The sequence below is a fragment of the Dendropsophus ebraccatus genome, chromosome 10, assembly GCF_027789765.1.
Source record: "Dendropsophus ebraccatus isolate aDenEbr1 chromosome 10, aDenEbr1.pat, whole genome shotgun sequence".
Taxonomy (NCBI): domain Eukaryota; kingdom Metazoa; phylum Chordata; class Amphibia; order Anura; family Hylidae; genus Dendropsophus; species Dendropsophus ebraccatus.
In genome coordinates this window covers 35,587,239-35,601,066 of record NC_091463.1, presented here as the reverse complement: position 1 = coordinate 35,601,066, position 13,828 = coordinate 35,587,239, and positions in this window count along the sequence as shown.

Sequence of the window (13,828 nt, the reverse complement as noted above, 5' to 3'; positions counted from 1 at the left end):
GGTCGCTTTTAAAAATGTGCCCCATGACTGGCACTGGATAGATTCCTTATATGAATATATGCTCCTTGGGATTTAGGTATATAGAGAAATAATGGAGCACTGGTTTTAATGCTGGCTTTAATAATAATATTTAACACTTTCTGTCTATAGTAATAAATTAAATGTCATGTGGACATTTAAATCAGGGCTCCATCATATTCCCTATATAATGTGATACCTGGGGACATAATACTATATAAAAGATCTACAGAAGCTGTACCAATTTTTTTTTTTTTTTTTACCATTATTTTTATTAAGTTTTTATAAAGTACAAATATGTCATACAAGTAAATTGACATGTCATATACAGTTACCCATATCGTGTCCGATTCCAGTGAGTGAACATGTCACAAAAGAATGTACATAGATGGTAGTAACAAAAAGGAACAAAACCATATCAAGTGGTGATATAGAACACCTATAATAACATCACTGTTAGGAACCGGACAGCAGGACAAGACAAGACAGTGAGCCCTAAGCTCAGCCCCGCCCACTGTCCTTTACCTACTTGCCACAACCGCCCTAAAATGGCGGTGAGCAACTGGGCGGCAGTCCCTGCACTGATTAGGTGGGACACAAAGACAAGACAGACAGACAAAACACAATGAAGAATGGTCAGCAATCCGGGTAACAACGGTCTGGCAGCAAAAGTACAAAAATCAGCATCCAAAAGAGTAGTCGAATAACAGGCAATATGGTCAGGGGCAGGCAGCAAGCAAGGGTAGTCAGAAAACAAGGCAAGGGACAGAAAACCAGAGGTAACGCAGATAAATGCAGGCAGAGCTGGAATGCAGGACAGGGAAGCTATACTGAATAACCAGCAATGAACTGGGATACTATATACTATAGTGAACCAGAGCCCGGTCCAGAATCCCATTGGAGCAGCCTCCTGACTGCAGAGCATACACAGCTGACAACAAGGAAACTGACTGGCTATAAGATCCCTCAATCACAGAAACCAGAGCAAGAAAGCTTAACTCTGAAACTGCCAGATAGCTACACAGGTGGACACGGGTGTGGTGGAAGCCTGCTAATCACCACCCAGCAAGGGCTGGAATAAGACAGTGTTCAGACCAGGTTCAGACATAAATGAAATACAAACATAAAAGTGCAGAATCATGGCCAAAAGCGTAGTCTCGGTCGTATCTTACGAACTGAGGACTGCGCCAAGGTTCCAACAGGAACATTCTTGACAATCACACTCAAATTTTCAGTGAAATTAAAGTTTAGGTTAACTATTTCTTAAAGTGTACCTGTTGATTTAGGTGACTTTTTAGGAAAAGTAGTCCTGTGTGTGTGTACAGAGGACAGTAGGACATGTGTACATGTGGAGTAACCCTCTGGGGAGGTAGATGTTAGCGGTACCCGTGCTGCCACTGTTAGATGTTATGGTCACGGTATTGGCACAAGGGTGCAGGGCTAGACCACGGGACCACGGGAACTTGAGCAAGCTGGACCCCAGGACAATTCTTTGTTGCCCTTAGTCAAGGCACCAATAACTAGACCAATGCCAGGGTTCAGAAACAACGGGAGTTGTGTGTTTATTAACACGGAGGTGGTCAATAGCAACAGTCTCTGTGGATGCAACCAGTGACAGGTAAACTTGGATATAACTGAGCAAAAGGGTGATGTTGCAACAGGCCGTTGTGTGATAGTGTCACTTTGGGTGAAAGGAATCCTAACGGAGGATGGGAGTAGTAGTAGTGGAGAGGATCACACTAGGTTGCGGCCTTTCTTGAGGAGCAGCAAAGAACACGTCCTTCCCTCTTGAAGGTAGAGGGAGAACAAACAACTAGAAGGGGAGTGACCAACTGAGCCCAGCCAAAAGCTCGACGGCTATTGGGGTTACTATGGCAGCCAGGGAAAATCACGTGACGCTAGGCTGTTTGCATCACCACACCATGTGACATGGAAACATATGCAAATCAATATGCATAAGAGAATACGAGAAATACAGAGAATAATACCAAAGTTGAACACTTGGGGGCGCAATATAAGCTGAGCTCTTTGCAGTGGCCATTAACCCTTTCCAGTACTATAATATATAGGACTTTTCCTGTACTGGGACACTGCACATGTATCTCATATGTGTAGCTTTTCTGCAGATGTACTTTATTTTCAGTCCTCCTCGAGCTGATGGGTGTAAGATTAATATATATATATATATATATATATATATATATATATATATATATTAGCTGGGACAGTATTGCCAGATTTATGGTGAGGAGATCTGTTTTAACATGTGCTTGGTTCACAGGCTAAAATCATGCTGACAGATCTGCTCTAAAGGGGTATTCCACTTAAGAGCTAAAATATAAAATTTTCCCAATCCTAGTTGTTCTTACTCACCAAGTCCTCCTGAGTATTTTGAGCCATCTCCTGTCTTTCTAGCTGCCGCCATTTCTGAGTTACAGTTTTTCTGAAACCCCGTCTATATCCAAGATAGCGCCAGCCAGGAAACTACATTTATTGGAAATTCGAAGAGTATTTCCTCCCTATCAAATGCAAGTGCAAGTTCAATATTTGAACAGTTTTGTCCTATACATTATGTTTGTATAGCTTCTTTGATTACTACAGGTGATGAGCGTGAAACATAGGACCTGTACTGTCCACACTCCATATGTAGGACCTTTCTGTTTCTTGTATACTTAGATTGCCATATTAACTTTGGCCAAATTGCTTATGGCATGATTAATTGTGTGACACATAGCTGGTACAAATTAGCATGGTGGAGCCCACCCTGCCTGGGCATATAGATAAATAATAATGTTAATTATCATCATTGAGAACTGCCAATGGAGTAAAGATTATGCTTCATTACGTTTTCAATCGTGCGTCAAATTTGTATATTGGTTCAGGCTGTACTTTTAACAAAGGCCTTAAAGGATGGTACATTTGTACACATTGTGCTGTATGTTGTTAAGAATTGGGTTTATTACTAGTGTCATTGTGGCATTAGTGGCATTATTCCAGATGGGACGAACTTAAAAGCTTTAAGGAGGGGATTACAGAATCTTCCTGGCTCTTTTCATCCCCCATCATAACCTGGTAGCTGAAGGCTGTGACATGTACTATTATTATTATGTATGTGCTGTTAATTACGTTGATATCTATATCATAAAAATGAAAGTCTATCTGTCTGTCCGTCTGTCCCATATAGACTTCCAAACGCCTAAACCGTTTGACCCCAAATTTGGCCCACAGATACATTTGGTGCCCGGGAAGGTTAGAGCGAAGGTCCCGTCCTTGCCAGATGTACAGGAGAGGAGTGGGATGCGGAAGACCGCCTCATAGAGATGAATGGGAAACTGCACACACAGTTAATATAATTAGCTGCAGCTCTGCCCAGCAGTAAATGGCCGTTTGAAGCATTAGCAACCAATAGTATTACTACTTTCATTTTCACAAGGAGCTGTGGTTGCTAGGGTGGCTGCCTCACAACATCCACAGAAATAATTGGTAGACCCCCTACTCCAGCTATACAGTACAGGTATACAGGGCAGTATTACCAGCTGCTGCTGCCCTAAGCACTAAACCTGAGTACGCCCCATCTTCACTCACTAATTAGCATCATGATAGATTGGTAGGTAATAGCTCCAGAGGTCAGATTTAACACCACCATATCAGACCTGACCAATACTGCCATACCGGACCTGACCAATACGCCACACTGTAACTGGATAACACTGCCATACCAGACCTGACCAATACCGCCACACTGTGACTGGATAATACTGCCATACCAGACCTGACCAATACCGCCATACCAGACCTGACCAATAACGCCACACTGTGACTGGATAACACTGCTATACCAGACCTGACCAATACCGCCACACTGTGACTGGATAACACTGCAATACCAGACCTGACCAATACCGCCACACTGTGACTGGATAATACTGCCATACCAGACCTGACCAATACCGCCATACCAGACCGGACCAATAACGCCACACTGTGACTGGATAACACTGCTATACCAGACCTGACCAATACCGCCACACTGTGACTGGATAACACTGCAATACCAGACCTGACCAATACCGCCACACTGTGACTGGATAATACTGCCATACCAGACCTGACCAATACCGCCATACTGTGACTGGATAACACTGCCATACCAGACCTGACCAATACCGCCACACTGTGACTAGATAATACTGCCATACCAGACCTGACCAATACCGCTACACTGTGACTGGATAACACTGCCATACCAGACCTGACCAATACCGCCACACTGTGACTGGATAACACTGCCATACCAGACCTGACCAATACCGACACACTGTGACTGGATAACACTGCCATACCAGACCTGACCAATACCGCCACACTGTGACTGGATAACACCACCAGACCAGACCTGACCAATACCGCCATACTGTGACTGGATAACACCGCCATACCAGACCTGACCAATACCGCCATACCAGACCTGACCAATACCGCCACACTGTGACTGGATAACACCGCCACACCAGACCTGACCAATACAGCCATACTGTGATTGAATAACACTGCCATACCAGACCTTACCAATACTGCCACACTGACTGCATAACACCGCCATACCAGACCTGACCAATACCGACACACTGTGACTGGATAACACCGCCACACCAGACCTGACCAATACCGCCATACTGTGACTGGATAACACTGCCATACCAGACCTGACCAATACCACCACACTGTGACTGGATAACACCACCATACCAAATCTGACCAATACGGCCATACTGTGACTGGATAACACCGCAATACCAGACCTGACCAATACCGCAAAACTGTGACTGGATAACGCTGCCATACCAGACCTGACCAATACCACCATACTGTGACTGGATAACACCGCCATACCAGACCTGACCAATACCGCCATACTGTGAATGGATAACACCGCCATACCAGACCTGACCAATACTGACACACTGTGACTGGATAACACCGCCATACCAGACCTGACCAATACCGCCATACTGTGACTGGATAACACCGCTATACCAGACCTGACCAATACTGACACACTGTGACTGGATAACACCGCCATACCAGACCTGACCAATACCGCCATACTGTGACTGGATAACACCGCTATACCAGATTTGACCAATACCGCCATACTGTGACTGGATGACACTGCCATACCAGACCTGACCAATACCACCATACTGTGACTTGATAACACTGCCATACCAGACCTGACCAATACTACCAAACCCCCCTTCAAAAAGACACTAGGGGGGACATTTATCAAACTAATTGCGCCTGTTTTTAGTCTAATATATCTAGTTTGCGCTCATAATAAATCTAATATGAATTTATGAAGCTTTTTTAGACAAGACTATCCAAATTAGATGCGACTTTTTGAATTAGATTTTTTGTTGTTATTTAGATCGAAAGTGTGCCAGAATTATTTTTTAGATAAATGTATTAACTGCGCAATTTTTTAAAAAGTCGCATATATTGGCGCTTTTCTAGGTCTGCTCCGAACCAAGTGAATTTAACCGAACCAGACTAATTAAAAGACCATTATTTTTAAGACACATTTACTATGCTATTAGACAATTTACATAAATTTGACTAAACACATTAGATTGGAAACTATGCCAAAACATCTTCGACAAAATCGTGTTTTTAGATTTGTTAGTAAATATCCCCCTAGATTTTCTGGCAAGTCTGAACAGGAGGTGAAAGACTAGAAAAATAAAACAGATTAAAAAGTTGTTTCCTTTCCCCTGCTCCCTGGTGCTGCCCCCATACTAGGTGCTGCCCTAGGCAGTCTACGAGTGCCTAATGGTAAATACGACCCTGCAGGTATACAGGACACTACAGGTATACAGGACCCCAAAACTATACACTACAGGTGCACGGGACCTCCACCAACTATATACTACAAGTATACAGGACCCCAAACTATACACTACAGGTATACAGGACCTCCACCAACTCTATACTACAGGTATACAGGACCTCCACCGACTATATACTACAGGTATACAGGACCCCAAACTATAGACTACAGGTATACAGGACCTCCACCAACTATTTACTACATGTATACAGGACCCCAAGCTATACACTACAGGTATACGGCACCCCCACCAACTCTATATTACAGGTATACAGGACCCTCAAACCATACAGTACAGGTATACAGTACTCCCGAACTATATACTACAGAACACTACAGGTATACAGGACCCCAAAACTATACACTACAGGTATACAGGACCTCCACCAACTATACACTACAGGTATACAGGATCCCAAAAGTATACACTACAGGTATTCAGGACCCCAAAACTATACACTACAGGTGCACGGGACCTCCACCAACTATATACTACATGTATACAGGACCCCAAACTATACACTACTGGCATACAGCACCCCCACCAACTCTATACTACAGGTATACAGGACCACAAACTATACACTACAGGTATACAGGACCCCAAAACTATACACTACAGGTGCACGGGACCTCCACCAACTATATACTACATGTATAAAGGATCCCAAACTATACACTACAGGTATACAGGAACTCTACCAACTATATACTACAGATATACAGGACCCTCAAACTATACACTACAGGTATACAGGACCCCCGAACTATATACTTCAGGTATACAAGATCTCCATCAACTCTATACTACAAGTATACAGCACCTCCACCAACTCTATAATACAGGTATACAGGACCCCAAACTATACACTACAGGTATACAGGACCCTAAAACTATACACTACAGGTATACAGGACTTCCTCCAACTATATACTACAGGTATATAGGACCCCAAACTCTACACTACAGGTATACGGGACCCCAAATCTATAAACTATAGGTATACAGGACCTCCACTAACTATACACTACAGGTATACAGGACCGCAAAACTATACACTACAGTTATACAGGACCTCCATCAACTATATATTACAGGTATACAGCACCCCCACCAACTCTATACTACAGGTTTAAAGGATCCCAAATTATACACTGCAGGTATACAGGACCTCCATAAACTATATACTACAGGTATACAGTACCCCAAAACTATACACAACAGGTATACAGGACCTCCACCAACTATATACTACAGGTATACAGCACCTGCACCAACTTTATACTACAGGTATACAGGACCCCCAAACTTTACACTACAGGTATACAAGACCTCTACCAACTGTAAACTACAGGTACACAGGACCCCAAACTATACACTACAGGTATACAGGACCCCCGAACTATATACTACAGGTATACAAGACCTCCACCAACTATACACTACAGGTATCCAGGACCCTCAAACTATAAACTACAGGTACTGAAGAGCTCCACCAACTATACATTACAGGTATACAAGACCTCCAACTATACAGTACAGGTATACAGGACCTCTACCAGCTATCCACTGCAGGTATACAGTACTTCCCAAATTGTACAGTACAGGTATACAGCCCCCCCAATTATACACTACTGGTATACAGGACCTCCCTCAACTATACACTACAGGTATACAGCCCCCCCAACTACACACTACAGGTATACAGCACCCCCTCAACTATACACTACAGGTATACAGCCCCCCCACCCCAACTATACACTACAGGTATACAGGACGGATGTTTGAAGTTTTTAGTTTATTTCTAATGTGCATAAGCTACAATTTACATAAACAGTACAGAACTGTCGGGTATATAGGGCCACATAGGGCTACTGGCGATTTCTCCTTAAAGAAAAAAAAACAAGCCTCCTGGGCCTCCTGGGCACCTTAGAAAAAAATCTAATTAAAACACTGACACTTTATACCCGGGCAGCGCTGGGTACATTTTCTAGTTATTAAATAAACATAACAAGTCTTAAAAAAAATAAAAAAATAAAAAAAATTGGGTTTATTGATACTAGAACATTTTAATCAAGTGTAATATAAGCCTACACATAGCAGCCATATTGTTTGTATTGTTTGGCATATGGGGAACAGTAGCAGAGTGAGATTTATATGCAGTGACTCAATGGAAACAATCCATTGCATGCATTTACCATACATAGGTCCACAAAATCTACGGACATCTGAATGCAGCCCAAACCTTCTTTGTAGGGGGCCAGGGCCTCTTTGAGAACTAGCACCTAAACCACAGCTTAATAACCTGGGATGCCACACCTATTCTATAGCTGCAGGAAAATAAGGCTCACTGTCATTAAAGGGATGTATTTGACACTTATGCAGCATGCAAGCTTAGCCAATCCATCTTCAAAACCACCACTGTGTGTAAATATATATTATATATTTTACGCATTGCTGCAGTGCTCTGTACAAGTAGAACATAAATACATATAGCTTTCTGACTGCCAAATGTGAAGCTTAAAACTCTATTCCAAAAAAGATTAGATTCTCAATCAAAGTGCTGGCCATGACCCAGACCTTTTTATTAAGAATACATTTCCATCTAATAAGAACAGATCCAAACAAATGTTTATTAAAACATCAAAGTAACAATTTCAGATGGGTAACACTAAAGGAAGGCCAGAAATGAAGCACATAGCTTAAGAAGTGCTATATAAATTACATGGTGTCAATACAGAAATATACCCTAAAAAACATACCAAGATACGATTGAGGATGAGATAGGCTGCTGTATGTTCAATGGATATGCCTCTCTCTGTTATCCTGTAATTTGAGGTTGGTTTAATAATATAATTTCTTTGGTTTAAAGCTAAATACAATTCATAGAACTCTTTTATCCTGGCATATGGTTAGAAAAAGAGCTTGATTTATTTCATTTAAATCAACAACAACAAAAAAACCTTTATAAATGTTTTCAGGCAGAGTGGAGTGAGAAAAGATTTATTTTAGAGAGTTGGCAAAAGTTGGAATGAGACCATATTGTGGCACAAAAACACCTGCATAGGAATATTTTCTCTGTTGTAAAAATCTTGTTTTCTTTCTTCTTGTTAGTGTTAGATGATCACAGTGGTATATAGTAGTATACTAGTTTAAACTGATGCTTCCTATTTTGCCATCATATTATTATTGTCGTAGCAGAAGAGGGCCGGGAGAGCTGCACACCGCAGGAGCTGCAGCAACAAGGGAGAGTGTGGAAGGTCATATTTATATATATATATATATATATATATATATATGGACATATCAATTGTGCAGCAGGTTCAGCTGCACAGGGGCCCAGGCCAAAAGAGGGGCCCGCCAGGCTTAGACTCTACAGTGTCAGCTCAGCATGGCACATGTCTGTAGGGGGCCCATTTAGTCACTGGATGCTGTGTCCAGCCGGGGCTGTTTCTCCTCTTCACTCTCCCCCTGCTTGCTGCTTCTGTTGACAGCCCCTCCCCCTCCTATACTCCACTGTCCAGCATACCTTGTGTGAGGAGGAGAGAAGAGAGAGCATGTGATGAAAGGGGCTGGAGGGATCCTGCAGGGTTATGGTTGCCAGGGACAGAGCTGTTAAGATAAGCAACAGCAGCAGCTCTGACAGTGAGTGATTATTGTCAGTGTGTCTGTCAGGCTGCTGTAAGTTGTAGAATAGAGTGGACTGTGTAAGATAAAGCTCCCCCCCCCCTTCTGATGCTGATGTTTTATTGTAAGTTTATGCCCTTTTGCCAATAACTGTGCCCCCCTGCAGCATGGTTTTGTATTATTTCATCTCCCCCCCCCAAGCAGCCACATACAGTACATGTATGCCACCTGTGCCCCCCTCCCCCTGCAGCATGGTTGTTTTTCTCTTTCATCTCCTCCCTAAGCCACCACATACAGTACATGTATCCCATCTGTGCCCCCCTGCAGCATGGTTTTGTATTATTTCATCTCCCCCCTAAGCAGCCACATACAGTACATGTATCCCACCTGTGCCCCCCTGCAGCATGGTTTTGTATTATTTCATCTCCCCCCTAAGCAGCCACATACAGTACATGTATCCCACCTGTGCCCCAGCATTGATTAAGGCCCATTTGTTCTATCCTCTATTAGTGCTGTTCTGGAATCACTTCCAGCCTATATATTCTTATTTCCCACACAGAATCCCGTGTACAATGCACCAAAGACCCTTCAAGTGCAACAGCTGCAAACACTACAACTCCCAGCATTTACTGCAGTCTGCAGCAGTGGCGTAGCTACCATAGAGGCAGGTAAGGTGGTTGCTATGGGGCCCCTGGAGGGAGGGGGCCCAGGGAAGATAAGAGCCTCCTGTGTCCTTTTGCGTAACCCCTTATGTACTGCAGTGTGTAAGTGACTCAGTGTTCTCTTACATGCTGCAACACAAAAAAGGGTTAATATAAGCTCAAGACAATTAGCTCTCTGATATCCTCAGATCTCTGAGCTCCTGCAGAAGTCAGGGGTTATCAGTGCAGGAGTAGCAGGAGAGAGCTAATTGTCTTCTGCATTAACCCTTTGTTTGTGTTACAGCATGTAAGAGAACACTGCGTCACTTACACACTGCAGTAAATAAAGGGTTAAGCAAAAGGTAGTCTGCTCTTACACCTATGTATATAACCATGAGACTCCTAATATGCTGTTATAGTTAAATACAGTGGATGGACAGAACAAGCAGACATTGGCTTTCTCCTCTGACAGTCACTGCTGTGGCTGCACGCAGGATTCTGACTCTGGCCACAAGAGAATTTTTTTTTTGCCACATCACCGAGTATATATATATATATATATATATATATATATATATATATGGGAGGGGGGGCCCCATACAGTTTTTTGCTATGGGGCCCCATGAATCCTAGCTACGCCCCTGGTCTGCGGCCCTCAGGTTATGCTGGGATTTGAAGTACAAATAAGCAGAAAACTCAAGGGGTTGTACCCTTGGAAACTACAACTCCCAGAATTCACTGAGAGCTGCATAAGTGTAAGGCATTCTGAGAGTTGTAGTTATTGTTATTCAGGGAGTTGTGATTACAGATACATCAGTGCAGGATAGGACCAGGTCTGCATGTCACTTTTGATAGGTTCTTTATTTAAATGCTCCCCATAATCAGTTCTATTGGTGGGCCATAGGTACCCCAATCCCACACTGGGGCCTGCACAGACTGGAGTACAGTCCCTTAGTGGGCCCTGGCATCTGTGCTGTAGGACCCTCCCGAGAAACCAGGACACATATACCGGATACCCGGGTGTACATATGTGTGCTCCTTTAAGGCAGAAAGGTGGAGATAAGAACAGGTTATGGGGGCCCAAAAACATTTTTCGCTCAGAGGCCCTCTGCAGTCTGTGTCCGCCTATATATATATATATATATATATATATATATACACACACACACAGTCATCACGGTGGTCATCTAATTAAGGGGGCTGTACAAGGGGCCATTTAATCAAGGTGCACAGGGGGCTGGGCCATCTGTTGAAGGGGGCACTGGTATGGGGGCATATACTGAAGGGGGATTTAAATAGGGGCCATCTACTATAGGAAATTACACAGGGAGCAATATACTATAGGGGGATTACACCGGGGGCCATCTACTAATGGGTTACTATACAGGGGTCATCTACTATAGGGGAACTGCACAAAAGGTGAGGCAGCACAGTTGTACTGACATGGGTGACCTTGTAGGGAATTGCATCAGCATGCTTGTGCAGGGGTGGGGAACAGGGCAGCAGTCCAGGGCCCAGGGTACATTTATTCCTCCAATGCCTGTTGCCCATGAAGCTCTGGTCTTTGCTGTGCAGCACTACTGGGTCTGTAGACAATAAGTTAGATTTAGAAATTCAGCCAACCCTAGGGAGGGATGCCTGCCCCCTCCCACCTGCTAACTTAATCTGTTATATTACATTCACTGGAAGGAACTGGAAACAGATAGTGAAAGTGACATCACAGACACAGGGCCGTTTCTAGGGCCGGGCAAGCCGGGCCACCGCACAGGGCACCCACAGCTAGGGGGCGCCAGGCGGCGCCCGACAGTACCCGGCCGCAGCGCCCGCATTATCAGGGCTGGCCGGGGGATCTGGAAACTAAGTTCCAGATCCCCTGGCCAGAGAGACCTTTAGCTGTGCGTATGCACGCACAGCTAAAGGAAACAGCAGCCGGGACAGAGACAAAGAGGCTTCCTGTGCAGGCGGCCTCTGTATGACAGGTGGCTGCCTGCACCGGAAGCCAGAAGAGGACGGAGGGACTTGAAGAGGAGTTGGAGGCAGCAGGGCCAGAGGTGAGTAGCTGGTGGGGGATCCTGCACAGAGGGAGCCCCAGATATGTCCTGATAAGCCCCCCCCTCCGCGATAAGCCCCGCCCCCGGTGATAAGCCCCACCCCCGGTGCCAGAGCTGACAGGTCACCCAGCTCTCCCCTAATCCTGTATTTCACTATATCAGTGTATAATGGAGGTCACCAGCTCTCCCCTATTCCTGTATGTCAGTATAATGGAGGTCACCCAGCTCTCCCCTATTCCTGTATGTCAGTATATAATGGAGGTCACCCAGCTTTCCCAGCATCCTGTATGTCAGTGTAATGGAGGTCACCCAGCTCTCCCCTATTCCTGTATGTCAGTGTATAATGGTGGTCATACAGCTTTCCAAGCATCCTGTATGTCAGTGTATAATGGAGGTCACCCAGCTCTCCCCTATTCCTGTATGTCAGTATAATGGAGGTCACCCAGCTCTCCCCTAATCCTGTATGTCAGTGTATAATGGAGGTCATACAGCTATCCCAGCATCCTGTATGTCAGTGTAATGGAGGTCACCCAGCTATCCCAGCATCCTGTATGTCAGTGTAATGGAGGTCACCCAGCTCTCCCAGTATCCTGTATGTCAGTGTAATGGAGGTCACCAAGCTATCCCAGCATCCTGTATGTCAGTGTAATAAATGTCATCCAGCTTTCCCAGCATCCTGTATGTCAGTATAATGGAGGTCACCCACCTTTCCCAGCATCCTGTATGTCAGTGTAATGGAGGTCATCCAGCTATCGCAGCATACAGTTTGGGACCTTATAGGTGGGAAAGGGGAAGGAAGTTCCTGGATATGTGCGGATCCTGAGATGTTTGTCTGGCAGGTTCAGAAGAGATGAATTGTAGCTGCAAGAAACCGTCATGGAGGTCTGAGTCGGATGGAGAGAAAAAGTGAAAGTGACGCCTCAGATCAAAAAAGACGTCACCTGTGAGTCACTGTATGATGAATTTGTATTGAGTAGAACATTATCTGTTAGGAGCGCTGCACTGCTCTATGCTGCTATACACACACTGCTTCTTCCTAGTATCCTAAATCTTAATAAAAGCCCCCCTTCCTTCCCCAGAGCAGAACTGAGTGAGGTGGGGGGGGGGGGGGGGGGAGGGGGGGGCGCTTTTATCAAGATTCGCCCTGCTGCCAAAATGACCTAGAAACTGCCCTGCACAGACAGAGCAGTCCACAAGAAGTGCTGGAGATAAAAAATGTAATTCAATATAGAACATACCACCCACAATGTAATGCTAGTTTATTGTACTGGAAAACCCCTTTAAAGGGAACCTGTCACCGGCGACGTGGGCACAAAGCCCGCCTGACACCCCGGTGCAGCCCCTGGATACTTACCCTTTCCGGTGAGTCCCGCTCCTGGAGCTGGTCCTGGGACGAAGATATCAGCACCTGAAGCTGTGCGCACACGCTGCAGAGATATGTCCGATGCCTATAGAGAATGACGGCTCCATTCATTCTCTATGGGCATCGGACTCATCTAAGGTAATTTGCATACAGCGCAAGTCTTCGGGTGTTGATATCTTCGTCCCGACTTGCCAGGACTCGCCGGTGCTGTATAAGTATCAAGGGGCTGCATCGGGGGGT